Below are 13,666 nucleotides of genomic sequence, written 5' to 3'. Positions count from 1 at the left end.
GTTCTTTGAGTGTCCATGGCTGAGATTATTATTATTATTATTATTATTATTATTATTATTATTATTATTATTATTATTAGAGTCACAGCTGCTGATAATCAATTTCTGTACGACAAAGCGCCGGCGTTCATTATATACTTTATATCTTTTGATGAAGTATAATGACGTGGACTTCCTCCTCAGAAGGAAAGATGTTGCAGGGTGATTATAATGAAGGTCATTATCTTCCGGGAAGTAGACGAAAATCTGTTGTCCTGTTATTTTTCTGTCCATCCTCAGATCTTAAAAACTCCTGAGGCTAGAGGGCTGCAAATTGGTATGTTGATAATCCACCCTCCAATCATCAAACATACCAAATTGCAGCCCTCTAGCCCTATGAGTTTTCATTTTATTTAAGGTTAAAGTTAGCCATAATCGTGCGTCTGGCAACGATATGGGAAAGGCCACAACCGGGCCGTGGGTAAAGTTTCAAGGGCCGCGGCTCATACAGCATTAAACCGAGACCACCGAAAGATAGATATATAAAGTTTTTAAAAATGTTTTTTAAAGGTTTCAAATGTTTTAAAAAGTTTGAAAAATGTTTTTGAAAGCTTTTAAAATGTTTTAAACTTTTAAAAAATGTTTTTATGGCTTTAAAGGTTTTAAAACGTTTTAAATGTTTTAAGCGTTTGAAAAGTTTTTAATTGTTTTTAAAACGTTTTTAATAGTATTTAAAACATTTTTAATAGTTTTAAAACGTTTTTAATAGTATTTAAAACGTTTTTACATGTTTTTACATTTTTAAATGTTTTTAATGGTTTTTAAACATTTAAATTTTTTTCTTTTAAAATGTTTTTAAAACATTCTAAAATGTTTTTTAAAAGTTTTTAAATATTTTTATGCTTTTTACATATTAAAACATTTTGAAATATTTTTAAACGCTTTTAAATGTTTTATTAAAACTGTTTAAAAATTTTTAAAACTTTTTAAAAATTTTTAAAAGCATTTTTAAAAAACTTTTTTTTAAAAATTTTTAAATGTTTTTTTTTTAAAAATTTTTTTAAACGTTTTAAAATATTTTTAAAATGTTTTAAAAATATTTTTGAGTGTTTTAAAGATTTCAAAACATTTTTAAATGTTTTTAAAAACTTTTTGAAGCCTGGAAATGTCAGCAGGACAACAGGATGGGAGATGAGCATCAACTCAAAATGAATTTGTCATAGATGAGAGTATTATGAAGCATGGCAATTTCTTGTGTTCATTTTGCTGCACTGAAATGATAAACAGCTGTTCTGCATTAACTCTTGTTTGTGCACATTTGTTCTTCCGTTTGTTAGGGAATATGTTTGATAGTCTTCAGTATATTTGTTATTGCTTCAAACAGTCAAAATACAAATTGTTGTTATTACAGTTCATAAAGAACTAATTTCAAACACGGGCACACAAACCATCAGTATGTGAAATCTATTAATATATATACAAATGAACTGAGCTTTCAGAGTATATGATCAGTCTTTGCTAATATAGTTTGAGTGTGAATGCTCTTTCTTCCAAAGACTCAGCATTTAAAATTGTTCATTTATAGATCTTCCAAAGTATGAAATATGCATTTGCCAACAAGCTTTTAAAAGTTTACAAAAAAAATTTCTATTAAAAAAAATTTCTCTCAAGGCATTAATTTAGCCTTTGCAAAAGTACTTTCAAAATATGAAAGCAATCTTTTGCTGTAGGTTTGCAACGTATAAAGCACATGTACAAAGATCTTTCTGAATGTGAGGTCAGCATTAGCCAAAATAACTGAGCAGAATTGAGTTTAGACCCTTCACTCCCAAGTCAGTTAAAGCTAAATTTATGAGATGTGAAGGATTGTTGAGCCACCTTTCCTATACAGAAGTGATGTGGTGATGTTGAAAGGGATTGAGCGAAAAGTAAAAGCTGTTGAGATAAAGTTACTAAATGTCCATTTTATAGATGCATTGTACAAAATTTTAAGTCTCAATAAAGATTTGGATTTGGAATAAATAGCAAGAGATGTGACATACATGTAGTGAGAAGGTTTACAAACGTTTAAGCGTCTTTAGGCGGTTTGATCACGTAGAGAGAATGGGCTTGGTTTATACCTGATTCAGCAGTTTCAAGATAAGTTGAAAGTGGTTAGTGACTGCAGTGTTGTTTTGTCAGTGGAATTATGCTTTTGGTGGATAAACGGTGAAGATAATGACATCAGGGCATCATCGTTGCCCAGAATCACAAAAGAAGAAACTTTGTCCTGGACAGTTTGATGACAAAGATTAGATTAGCTGTCACCGTGGTGTTATCGAATTTTACCAATAAGATGGGAGTGTTTTATATATATTATGGGTCTGTGAGGGGTGTTTGCTTGAAGGAGAGAGAGAGAGAGAGAGAGAGAAACGTTAATCTCAGATTGAAAGAATATGCCAATCTAGCTAGCCAAAGTCCCCACTTGAGAGACCAATTACCACTGCTTAGAAAAGGGATGGCAAAAAAATCAGCCATTCTCTATCTCCATAATCCCCCTTCTGCCTTCCTCTGGGGATTCAGTTTGCAACTGGACTCATTAGATGCCTCTTGTCTTGACTCCTCCTCCTCCTCCTCCTCCTCCTCCTCCTATTCCTCTTCCTACTGTCTCTCAGACCTTGAAACTGAAGTCTGGTCGTTAAAGAGTCCTTTGACTGTGTCCTGAGTCTTGTGGTGAGTGAGTGAATTTGGCAGGAAAGGAGAGGAAGGAATCAGGGACTTAGGGAAAGGGCCCCAGCCGATTTGCAAGGTTCATTAAACCTGATTTGTGTTTGGGTGGGTTGTTTGGAAGTGGCAGAGAGAGAGAGAGAGAGAGAGAGAGAGAGAGAGAGAGAGAGAGAGAGATTCCAGTATCCACTATTTTGACCCGTGAGTTGACAGTTAAATCGCAAAATCATTCATCCACGTCATATCATAGTCAAGAATAAACTTTTTCTAATTGATTTGTAACATTTTGCATGAGACATTCACTTACTGGGATGTAGTGTTAATCTTTTTTGGTGGTAGATGGTATTCACATGCATTGGTACAGAGAAATTCCCTGAATCAGGCTAGTACATATTATTGGAAGCACAATTACGCATTAGTAATATTTGTAACTTTAAACACCGAAGCAAAATAAAGCCAAAGTATCTACAATGCATTATAAAAACAAGCAATAAGGAGTCAAAAGGGCAATTTAACAATCAATTTATCACTTGTCAGGTAAAAATATGCAACAGGTTAGGTCGATAATTATGTTACTTCTCAAGTGAAAGAAACATCAAACATTTTTCTTTTATAGCACAAGAACCTTTTCAAGACTTAGGGCTTCCTATAATGCACAAGTGGAAGAATGTAACAAGGCATATTATCTATGGAAGAAAATACTATTACCAAACAAAAATAAAAATATTGCTCCGTAATAAGTAAATGTTTTATGCAAAATTCTGCAAAATGGTAAAACCTTGTAATTCTTGGCAGTGAGTGTAGGAATATAAATGATAGCCTGAATACACTACTGTCTTACAAGTCATAATTGTGAAAATGGATTTTACCACAATTAAAGACATTTTTTGGGACAGGGAATATGTTGGTGTCCCCTGTGCCAGGCAAGCAAAGCAGGAGGGGATTATAGCCCAGTGGGACTCCTCCCTGTTGAGATAATTCTTGAGATCCCAGACTCTTAAGACTCATTTCCTTCATTGTGAAGTTTCTTTTTATAGTATTGTTTAATATGACATATGAGAGAGAGAGAGAGAGAGAGAGAGAGAGAGAGAGAGAGAGAGAGAGAGAGAGAGAAAGCTTTCCAATTAGAGCACTGCTCTTGTTTTTCTTGCTAGCTTCTAAAAGTTATGTCGTTTTCCATTTCTTTTATTCCTCCTTCTGTCAAAGTAATAGTGGGTATAAAGGGCTGCTATTAGCACCAATTCTCCAAAGGCCATTTTGGGCTAGATTGCAGAGTAAGGGGCATGAATTTCTATTGGGGGGACGTCTAGAGGAAGCAAAGCCCCCACAGCCAAGTTAGGACATGGTGTCTGAGGTTAGATTAAGTAAAAGTAAGTCTGGTTAGGTCACATTCCCTCTGAAATGCCTGCTACAGAAATGCTTACATTAGCCCTGACCTCTTACTCTGTAATCACTCCTCATTTTGGTAACTTGAAACGTTTTGATGATGACATTTCTTTCACTGCAACCGTTATTTGGTATATAAAAGGCAAATGATTGGGATTAGAATTAACAGTAATGGGTTTAGGCAACAATAAAAAATTGGGTTAACTGAAATATTTGACATTGCTGGGACCATTGGTCAAGTCGTTTTATTAGCTTGACTAAGAAAAGGACAAAGTGCGTCTTTACGTGACGTGTTTTTGAAAGGTTGATGCACCAGTTTCAGGGTACACAGTGTTTTGTGACTGGTCCACAGTTTCATGCGAACACCTCTCTAATTCTAATTAGGAGTATGCACCCCAACAGTTGCTTATTATGTTCGTTCCCAGTAGTATCCACTTGCGTATTTAGGTGGCTAACCTGGCTAACATTTCTCTCATACGGTTTGGGTACTGGGATCATGAAAGGTTTTTTTTTTGACAGTTTTGAATCCCTGAAAACCCACACTCACTGATTGCAGTACCGGTCGTTTCTATGTGATGCAAAAATAATTCCCGATGCAGAGGCTGTGGCTATCGTTCACGGTACGTTCTCAGACATGGTTGGAATATGCTACTTCGAATTGAGTAAGTCTGCCAAAGTTTAATAACCAACTTAGCTACAAAATTTGCTGAAGGCTTAGGCACAATTTCTTGAACCCATGCCCTTCAGACCAGAGTCTTGTACACGACACCTGGCTGGTCTTCATTCAGAATTCGCGATTAATTTGTCTGAATGGAACTGGTTATTTTGTTTAACTTCAGGACACTAAAGCACATAAAGCACTTGTATGTTGAACTTGAGAGTTTCTGCCTTGCAAAAAAATTTAAAACCAACTCACAGTCCAAGTATGGATGAACCATTTCAATGCCATCAACATCGAAACACAGATCCATCAGAAATCAAGTGGACGAAATCGTTGAGGCAAGATGAAAGTACCATTTGTAAATGGGCATGGTTCGGAGGTCTGTGATTGGTTGGGTGGGGTCAAAGTTCTATAAGAGAATATGATAGGGCATTTTGAAGAAACGCACATGTGCAGCAACCACAAATTGGTCAGTGGCCTGGGAGTCAGATACCAATGCATGCGTAAAAGCCTTTGACCTGGTTTCTTGAAATTACTGCGACCAGTGATCCTTACGGTGCACTGTGGTAATCTGAAGAACATGTGGAGAGTGCGCTATGAGTGTCAGCAATAAGAACTGCTCCAGAGTTAAAAAAAATTGCGCGTGGTAAAAAAAGTTGTGGGATTGTAAAATTGCCTTAAATGGAACAGGTAGGTGAGTTGTCGAGTGTATTTAAGCACGTAGAATTAGTTTTATTCTGTGATGTTTGAATATGTCATCATCCAGTTCAACTCTTGTTTACCAGAGTATTATACTCGTAGGCCCCAGTTCTGAAGTGATACAGCAGTAACTAGTGAAACTACCACCTGTTTCTCCTTGTCTGTTTTCAGTGTTTTTGAAAGACAAACCTTCTTGTGTTATGTCAGGATGATGATAACTATTCACCTTGTTTATATAGAGAGCAACGCACTGCACCAGGAGCATATTTCAGCCTGAATTTAGTCAGAGGCATTGGAAGCCTAGCCTTAGGCGGACAAGTTGAGAAGACTGATATGTCCATGATACTTAACCATCCTGAGCCAGATTCTCCTCCTCCTCCTCCTCCTCTACACGTGAACACATTGTCCTCCAGTTGCTCCTCCTCACACTGGGTCCTCGCCCTTCTCATCCTCCTCCTTGTACCTCTTCCAACCTTTCAAAAACACCTGACATAAAGACACCCTTTATTCCTTTCTAAGTGGGACTATATCTCATGAGACGACTTGACCAGTGGTCCCAGCAGTGTCAAAACCTTCAGCAAATCCAAGATTTTATTGTTGCCTGAATCCATTACTGTTAAATTAATCCCAATCATTTGCCAGTAGATGTCTTTTCCTGGTTTTTTTATTCACCAAATATCATTGCAGTGAAAGAGGTATTACTATTGTGAAATGTTTGAAAGTGACCAAAATGGGGATCGATTACAGAGTAAGGGGTCAGGGCTACTGTAAGCACAGTAGGCATTTCTGTAGGAGGCATTTCAGAGGGAATGTGACCTAACCAGACTTTCCATTACTTAATCTAAGCAGTCTTTACTTGTCTTTTGGGGCTTTGCTCCCTCTAGACACCCCAGTAAATAATGACCCCTTACTCTGCATTCTAGCCCAAAATGGCCTTTGGAGAATTGGTGCCAGCAACAGCCCTTTATACCCACTATTGCTTTGACAGAAAGAGGAATAAAAAAATGGGAAAAGACATGACTTGTAGAAGCTTGCAAGAAAAGGAAGGGAATGGTTCTTATTGGAAAACCTATTCTCTCTCTCTCTCTCTCTCTCTCTCTCTCTCTCTCTCTCTCTCTCTCTCTCTCTCTCTCTCTCTCTATTTAGAACGTGGCATAATAAATCTTGTTATAAAAAGAAACTTCACAATGAAGGAAATGAGTCTTTAAAAAGAGTCTGGGATCTCAAGAATTATCTCAACAGAGGAGTTCCACTGGGCCAGAATCCCTCCCGCCTTGCTTACCTGACTTAGGGGACACCGATCTCTTTGCAATCTCAGGAATTGTTAGTAATTTTTTTTAAATTCCATTTTCGACAATTATGACTTTTATGTCAGTAATTAATTTATGAATTCATTCCTATTTTTCAAATCGCACTCAAGAATAGGTAGGGTCCCCTGATTTGCAAAATTTTTTGCATAAAACGTTTACTTTCTAGGATGCAATATATATTTTTTGATTGTAGTTTTCACAGTTGTGTAGTTATCAATCAAGATTATTCAAATAATTAAGTTTACTTATTATTGGAAGTGCAAAATCCTGTGAAGGTTTTTGTGCTGTAAAAGAAAAATGTAAGAAATCACCTTCATGAATTGAGAGGCACATTCCTCCTACTTGATAAACAGGGCTGCCAAATAACTTGATAGTCAAACTGCGGTACAAAGCCTTAAAAACAGCGGCATAGCCCAAAAAGTAGCCCAATTTTTTATCTGACACGGAACAGTGATTGGATAGTGTATTATTACTACAATAAAGCTTTTTCCACATTCGATTATTACCTCCCCAATGTGATCAATAGAATTTATTGAGGTATGGCAAGCAATGCACACTGAAAGTTTCAGATCCGTAGCTTTTTGGTTGATGTCAGTCTCCTTGCTTTGCTGAGATGAAGTACTGGCCAAAAACCTCGTAACATTGCTTTCTCTTGCTTTTACATTTATGGGTCCCAGTATTAGCATGTTTCATTAAATCTGTGCAGATACTGATCAGGCCACTACCTCTACCAGTAAGTGCATAGCCAATATACACCACACCCCTTTACACTGACCATCAAAATAGATAAACATTACATCACAGCAGGTAAAATAATGTCTCATGTAAAATATAGCAAATGGGGTGAAAAAAAAGCAAATTCTTTTCTATGATTTAAAGTGGATGAATGATTTTGAAGTTCAGCTATCGGGTTATAGGTTAAAATAGTGGATATTGGATTTTTAACAGAAGGAGAATCATTGTTATCACGATTGTTCATGACAATATCTGAGGGGGGTAGCGACGACTTAGCTCTCTCTCTCTCTCTCTCTCTCTCTCTCCTTTTACATAATATCGATGCTATTAAAAGAAACTTCATAATGAAGGAAATGGGTCTTCAAAAAGTTTCAGGGATATCAAGAATTACCTCAACACAGAGGAGTTCCACTGGGCCGGAATCCCTCCCGCCTTTCTTACCTGGCACAGGGAACAAGGACATCTTTCCAATCTGTCAGGAATTGTTTGTAATTTTTTTTTTTAATTCCATTTCCTACAATTATGACTTTTAGGTCAGTAATTAATTTATGAATTCATTCCTATTTTTCAAATCGCACTCAAGAATAGAGAGGGTCCTCCTTATTTGCAAAATTTTGCATAAAACTTTTACTTACTAGAATGCATTATATTTATTTTCGTTTGTAGTTTTCTTGTATGGTTTTTAATTATATAATCAAAAAATAAAGACCTTTGTAGATTATTGGAAGCGCAAAATCCTGTGAAGGTTTTTGTGCTGTAAAAGAAAAATGTATGAAATTGCCATCATTAATTGAGAGGCACTTTCTCTTACTTGATAAGTAGCTAATTGCTTGTTGTGTTGTCCTTTTGACTTGTTTATTGTTTGCACTGTTGCTTATTTTTACCTGACAATGGATTAATTACTTGTTAAATATGTTCTTTAGACTGCTTATACTGCATTCTTCATTTTTAGATCATTATACTTTGGTTTTATTTTACTTTCTGACTAATTTTCAAATTTCATAGCTGAAATGTTGTAAAAACTCTGAAGGTTCTATAGTTATAGCTACAAATATTGTTGTGCATAAAGAACTTTGGATCTTGCAACTATAACAAAAAAAAAAAGCAAGTCTGCCACACGAGCAGATTGCCTCAGTTGTTTCTTTAACGCTGAAACTCAGCAATGCAGATACCAATCAGGCCATTACCTATACCAGTAAGTACACAGCCATTATACACAGCACTGATGAGTAGTCATATGCAGCCACCATTTCCCCTTCACTTTCTACAAAGTACCTTGTCCTTGCAAATCTTCCTCAACCAGGTATAGAAGAGGTAATATGTGAAACTACTACTGCAGATTATGTAACCCAAGAAACCCACAAAAGTATGGTTTTTGGGCATTGTTGGATGCCTGCAACTTGTATAATTGAAAAAACCATGAAAGCAAAATCAGAAATACAGAAACCACAATACTTAAAACATTCAGAGATACAGAAACAAACTGAATCGTCAATTAAAATTGTGTTCAGAGCGCTCTCCTCTGCCACCCATAAGTTCAATTTTTTTTGCATGATTCTGTACATACAGTGCTGTCAATTTTCTATCAAATCACTACTGTATGTACAGTGTATTGTACTTTTGAGATGAAAAAACGTACAGTCGTGTATTGATTTTATATCATGCCGTATTTAAATAGGCTTGAAGAATACAGTAACAAACTTATAAATAATTCAACAAACAAACGTCCTTCTGGAACGTAACTCTTTCGTAAGTAGGGTGGTGTCTGTGTCTCTTATTTAGAGGTTGATCTGGCATTCTGCATTCAAGGGGTCATTCAACTACAGTTGTTTCAAACACATTTTTTAAGTGTACTTTCGGACATGGACTGGCCCAGGCTACTCCCCACCTACAGAGGTAAATTTCCTCAATTCAGAAAGTGTTGTGAAGGTAATATGAGAAATTGTGCCTTTTTGAGAGGTAGACCCTTTGTTCTGCACTTGAGGGAGTGGTGTACTACAGTCACACCAAGCATGGAGACGAACTCTTTGGCCTAGGCCTAGGCTAAGTTTACATTCAGACATGGTGAGTAGCCCATTCTTCTGCTCACCTGCAAGAACAATTTCCTAAGAAATGTGTAGTATTATGACAATTTGGACCAACTCCCATTAAGGGGTAGCCTAGGCTAGTCCACGTGTTCAACGTTCAGTTTTCCAAGGGTAATGGGAGCGGGTCTGGGAGGGGTGAAGCCCTCCCATCCAGGTTAGGGCAAGGTGCCCTAAGTCTGATTAGGTTAAGTTTTGGTTTGTTTGGTCAGGTCAGAAGTGCCAAAGCACAGATCCAAACCATCCGTGTTTTCTTGTCTGTTTTCAGAGTTTTTGAAAGACGAACCTTCTTATGTTATGTCAGGATGATGATAACTATTCACCCTGTTTATATAGAGAGCAACGCACTGCACCGGGAGCATATTTTAGCCTGAATTTAGTCAGAGGCCGTTTAGGAAGCCTGATATGCCATCCGTCCTTAGGCGGACAAGTTGAGAGGACCTGCCTCTGATATGTCCATGATCCCATCCTCCTCCTGTTTTCCTTTTCCTCCTCCTCCTCCTCCTCCTCCTCCTCCTCCTCCTCCTCCTCCTCCTCCTCCTCCTCCTCCTCCTCCTCCTCCTCCTCCTCCTCCTCCTCCTCCTCCTCCTCCTCCTCCTCCTCCTCCTCCTCCTCCTCCTCCTCCTCCGTGAACACATTGTCCTGCAGTTGCTCCTCCTCACACTGGGTCCTCCCCCTTCTCATCCTCCTCCTTGTACCTCTTCCAACCTTTCAAAAACACCTGACATAAAGACACCCTTTATTCCTTTCTAAGTGGGACTATATCTCATGAGACGACTTGACCAGTGGTCCCAGCAGTGTCAAAACTTTCAGTAAATCCAAGATTTTATTGTTGCTTGAATCCATTACTGTTAAATTAATCCCAATCATTTGCCAGTAGATGTCTTTTCCTGGTTTTTTTATTCACCAAATATCATTGCAGTGAAAGAGGTATTACTATTGTGAAATGTTTGAAAGTGACCAAAATGGGGATCCTTATAGAGTTTCCAGGCTACTGTAAGCCCACCACCAGGCATTTCTGTAGGACATTTCAGAGGGAATGAGAATGGCAGACTTTCCATTACAAAAAGATCTAAGCCGTCTTAACTTGTCTTTTGGGGCTTTGCTCCTCAGACACCCCCGTGCCCTAATGACCCCTGGCATTCTAGGAAATGGCCCCTGGAGAATTGGTGCCAACAACAGCCCGTTTATCCTAACTGATTGAAACAAACCTAAGGAATAAAAAATGGGAAAAGACATGACTTGTGTCCTCACCTGGCAATGGTTCTTATTGGAAAATCTACTTCCAATTTTAGATTTAAACTGGCATAATAAATCTTGTTATAAAAAAAACTTTTGAAGGAAATGAGTCTTTAAAAGTCAAGAATTATCTCAAAGAGGAGTTCCATGCTTCTTTGTTTTCCCGCTTGGACAACTCAGGGGACTCCGATCTTTTTTGCAATCTCAGGAATTGTTTGTAATCCGTTTTTAAATTCCATTTCGTGATTGTGATTTTATGTGTAATTAATGACCGCATTTTTTTTCCGCACTTGAATCAGCTCTGATTTAAAATATGCAAAACGTTTAATTAATTCAATAATATATTTTGATTGTAGTTTGTGTAGTTATCAAGGGATTATTTGTTAAGTTTAACGTTTTTAAATGCAATAGATAAAATGTGTGAAATCATACATGGTTTTGAAAGGCTGTTCCTGCTTCATGATAGAGCTGAGTTGACCGCTCTTCATTGCACAAAAAACTGGATTCTTAGCCCAAAAGTTGCCCAATTTTTTATCTGACATGGAACAGTGATTGAAAGGTACGTTACCATTTAGTAACTTGGACAGACTCAAGGTAGGTCTCAGAACAAGGAAGGTCTTTGGCATGTAAAAGAAAAAAATGGTCAGGAAATCACCTTCATGACAGATTTCTGGCATTTCTTGATAAGCTGAGTTGCCAAATGGAACTACTTAACTTGCGGAGGGATCTTGGCCTTAGAATGAGTTAGCCCAAAAAGGCCCAATTTTTATCTGAAACTGAACAGTGATTGGTAGTGTATTATTACTTAAAGGCTTTTTACCAGGGACCAAAATGGGGATGGATTAATAGAGTTTATTGGGGTCAGGGCTACTGTAAGCACAGTAGGCATTTCTGTAGCTTTTGGCATTTCAGAGGGAATGTGACTGACCAGACTTTCCATTACTTAATCTAAGCAGTCTTTACTTGTCTTTTGGGGCTTTGCATGTTTCTTAGACACCTGTGTAAATAATGACCCCTTACTCTGCATTCTAGCCCAAAATGGCCTTTGGAGAATTGGTGCCAGCAACAGCCCTTTATCCCCACTATTGCTTTAACAAAAAAAGAGGAATAAAAAAAATGGGAAAAGACATGACTTTGTAGAAGCTTGCAAGAAAAAAAGGGAATGGTTCTTATTGGAAAAATCTACGATTGTTCATGACAATCTCTGAGGGGTCTCTCTCTCTCTCTCTCTCTCTCTCTCTCTCTCTCTCTCTCTCTCTCTCTCTCTCTCTTTTAGAACGTGGCATAATAAATCTTGTTATAAAAAGAAACTTCACAATGAAGGAAGTGAGTCTTTAAAAAGAGTCTGGGATCTCAAGAATTATCTCAACAGAGGAGTTCCACTGGGCCAGAATCCCTCCCGCCTTGCTTACCTGACTTAGGGGACACCGATCTCTTTGCAATCTCAGGAATTGTTAGTAATTTTTTTTAAATTCCATTTTCGACAATTATGACTTTTATGTCAGTAATTAATTTATGAATTCATTCCTATTTTTCAAATCGCACTCAAGAATGGGTAGGGTCCCCCTGATTTGCAAAATTTTTGCATAAAACGTTTACTTTCTAGGATGCAATATATATATTTTTGATTGTAGTTTTCACAGTTGTGTAGTTATCATGAGATTATTAAAACATTAAGTGCCTAGATTATTGGAAGCACAAAATCCTGTGAAGGTTTTTGTGCTGTAAAAAAAAAAATGTATGAAATTACCTTCATGAATTGAAGGCACGTCCTCTTACTTGATAAACTGGGCTGCCAAATAACTTGATAAAACTGCGGTACAAAGCCTTAATAACAGTTAAAATAGCCCAAAAAGTAGCCCAATTTTTTATCTGACATTCTTCATGATTGGATAGTGTATTATTACTACAATAAAGCTTTTTTTATTCGATTATTACCTCCCCAATGTGATCAATAGAATTTATTGAAGGTATGGCAAGCAATGCACACTGAAAGTTTCAGATCTGTAGCTTTTTGGTTGATGTCAGTCTCCTTGCTTTGCTGAGATGAAGTAACAAGCCAAAAAAGTCCTCGTAACATTGCTTTCTCTTGCTTTTACATTTATGGGTCCCAGTATTAGCATGTTTCATTAAATCTGTGCAGATACTGATCAGGCCACTACCTGTACCAGAAAAGATGGCCAATATACACCACACCCCTTTACACTGACCATCAAAATAGATAAACATTACATCACAGCAGGTAAAATAATGTCTCATGTAAAATATAGCAAATGGGGTGAAAAAAAAAGCAAATTCTTTTCTATGATTTAAAGTGGATGAACGATTTTGAAGTTCAGCTATTGGCTTATAGGTTAAAATAGTGGATATTGGATTTTTAACACAAGGAGAATAATTATCACGATTGTTCATGACAATATCTGAGAGGGTAGGACTTAATTGCCTCTCTCTTCTCTCTCTCTCTCTCTCTCTCTCTCTCTCTCTCTCTCTCTCTCTCTCTCTCTCTCTCCTTTGACATAATTATCGATGCTATTAAAAGAAACTTCATAATGAAGGAAATGGGTCTTCAAAAAGTTTCAGGGATCTCAAGAATTATCTCAACACAGAGGAGTTCCACTGGGCCAGAATCCCTCCTGCCTTTCTTACCTGGCACAGGGAACAAGGACATCTTTCCAATCTGTCAGGAATTGTTTGTAATTTTTTTTTTTGTAATTCCATTTCCTACAATTATGACTTTTAGGTCAGTAATTAATTTATGAATTCACTCCTATTTTTCAAATCGCACTCAAGAATAGAGAGGGTCCCCCTTATTTGCAAAATTTTGCATAAAACTTTTACTTACTAGAATGCATTATATTTATTTTCGT

Source organism: Macrobrachium rosenbergii, chromosome 35 (genome assembly GCF_040412425.1).
Source record: "Macrobrachium rosenbergii isolate ZJJX-2024 chromosome 35, ASM4041242v1, whole genome shotgun sequence".
Classification (NCBI taxonomy): domain Eukaryota; kingdom Metazoa; phylum Arthropoda; class Malacostraca; order Decapoda; family Palaemonidae; genus Macrobrachium; species Macrobrachium rosenbergii.
Note: the sequence above shows the minus strand (reverse complement) of the source record.